Source organism: Musca autumnalis, unplaced genomic scaffold (assembly GCF_047663935.1).
Source record: "Musca autumnalis isolate F117 unplaced genomic scaffold, ASM4766393v1 scaffold_5, whole genome shotgun sequence".
In the NCBI taxonomy this organism is placed as follows: domain Eukaryota; kingdom Metazoa; phylum Arthropoda; class Insecta; order Diptera; family Muscidae; genus Musca; species Musca autumnalis.
Genome location: NW_027412088.1, coordinates 171,197,697 through 171,200,297, shown reverse-complemented (window position 1 = coordinate 171,200,297; position 2,601 = coordinate 171,197,697).

Below are 2,601 nucleotides of genomic sequence, written 5' to 3'. Positions count from 1 at the left end.
AATGGCGTGCATTTTTCCTAACTCCGTATGGACTGCATCGAAAGATGTTGTGAAATCATAACTCTGCATTGCACTACTTCCAAACTTTTTTGCTAGGTACACAACAGTAATAGCCCATTTAGATATGACTTCATTAGCCGGATTTAGCACATTATCAGGTTTTATTTGCTAAATCCAGCCAAAATCTACCAGATTTCCCATACAAAAATAAATCCTCCTATTAGTGGATTTGTTTTAAATCTGGCATAAATCCTCATATACAACTCTGTTTTTTGCAACATGTCGCTAGAAAATACAAAAAGTTGCAACCTGGAACAAGAAACAAGGTAGATGCATCGGTGAATAGCTACACTAAAAATAATTTAAAATGTAAAAATTTGTAAACAAGGCGGAAAATTAAATTTGTTTTGATGTACAAAGTTGATTTTAATCAACCAAGACTAATATTTACGATGTCTGAACGATAAAATAATTTGTTTATTTATTTTGAAATGGGCAAACTGCGATAAAATACTACTTTATTTGCTCTTTAGTTAGCATTAGTAGCATAATGTGCTAACATTTTCAGCATTAAACAATAAATTTGTAATTTGACGTATGTTTTTCATTTTCATTTGACGTTTCAAATTGAATCAGATGGGGTGATGCATCTACCTTGGTAATTGTGCTATGAACAAAAATCAGCTGACTGCCATTTAAATCCTCCAAAATGTATATTTAAATACAATGAGATTTGTACTGGATTTATTAAATCCTGAGCTATAAGCATAAAAGTACATTGCATTCTTTTGCCATCGCCACTATAGACATTTGCGGGTCTCTAAATAATTATGGAAGCTTAAGACAAATAATAAATAACTTTTTAGATTATTTTTAAATTAGGTCTGTTCGTTTACTTAATAATTTGTACAAGTCCAGTAACTTCTTGTAATCGACTAAGGTCTTTGGCATAGTACTGTAGAGTAAACGAACAACATCCAGTAACATATTGTACAAATTGTAAGTAAACGAACATACATATTATAGCCTTTTGCGGGGTTAACCTTCTTAATAAGGATTTATTTGGCGTATACACAAAGGAATTGACATTTGAAAACCAGTGGGTTTGTTAAATCCGGTTATACATAACCGTACTGTTATTCAATTAATTTCGATTTCTTCCTATTAAACGCATTTTACATTTAACATGTTTTATAAAACATCCATGATTTAAGTTGTCAATTGCTCTGTTTAAGAACTGCAAGAATCTACTAATTTTTACTACTTTTTCCGATAACATAAAGGAAAAAGTAGTAAAAATTAGTAGATTCTTGCAGTTCTGGAACAAACCAAATATCTGTAAAATAAATGACGTAGACTCCTAAAACACCTGTTTTAAGTGCAAGTGTAAAATGCGTTTTAATTTCTGTTTTTATTGTTGGCCTGCATAATGTATATAAACTGAACGTGAAATACCAGTAACTTTTAGTCCCGGTCCACACTAGCGTGAATTTCATGAAATTAGGCGTTCTTATAGTACGTTTATATATAACCGTATTTAACTAACCCACTGGGTTTCAAATGTCAATTCCATTGCTTATACTTCAAATAAATCCTCATAGAGAAAGTTAATGCTTGGTTTACATTTACGAAATCCACTCGATATCAACTGTCAATTCCGTTGCTTAAACGTCAAATGAAATCCAATGCATTTCGGATGAGTTTTCATTTGACGTATAATCAAAAGAATTGACAGTTGAAATCGAGTGGATTTCGTAAATGTATACCAAGCATAACCCTGCAAAAGGCTACAGCAATTTCATGATTATACTCTTCTATGGAACTCAATCTGGAAACGCATAATTTCGTGAATTTTTTTAATGAAATGAAATTCGCGCTAGTTTGGGGCCGGGCTTCGTAATATTCTAGGAACATGTTGCAGAAAACAGAGTTGTATACGAGGATTTAAGGCGGATTTAAAACAAATTCACTCAATATGAGTACGGCATGTCTAACGACACTACAAATGTCGGCTATATTATTGTCTAACCCATGGGAAACTTCAAGCTCTCACGTTGGGCGCCACATTTTCGCATACCCGAACTGTGATTAAATATTCCAAATTAAAACGGATATTTTATTAAACTCCAGAATATATTTACTACATTCAGATAAATTTTGTTTTAGTTATAACCTCGGGCTATGCCTTATTTTTATTCTTTTAGTTAATGACATATCCTGCGTTTTTTTGTTAATAAGACAGCAGATGTTCTTGAGCTAATGTCTTATTGAAACCCTTAAAAAAACAACTACAAGAAGTATGTTGTGGCATATGTTAAAATAAACACATTTTTTTCATGCAAATTAATATTTAATATTTTTAAACACAAAGACATCCATCACTTTTGAGACAATTCCCTTGGAAACACTAAATAGACACATTCATGATTATCAATATCCATGGAAAATCCACACCACGTCCCTGGTTGTCATATAAACATAATAACCTTTGTGAAAATGTTAAAAAAATATTAACAAAACAACAACAAAAGTGAGTGGCACACAGAGAAGTTGAAGAAAAAATCATCAGGAATATAGTATGTATATATATGCATTTATTAT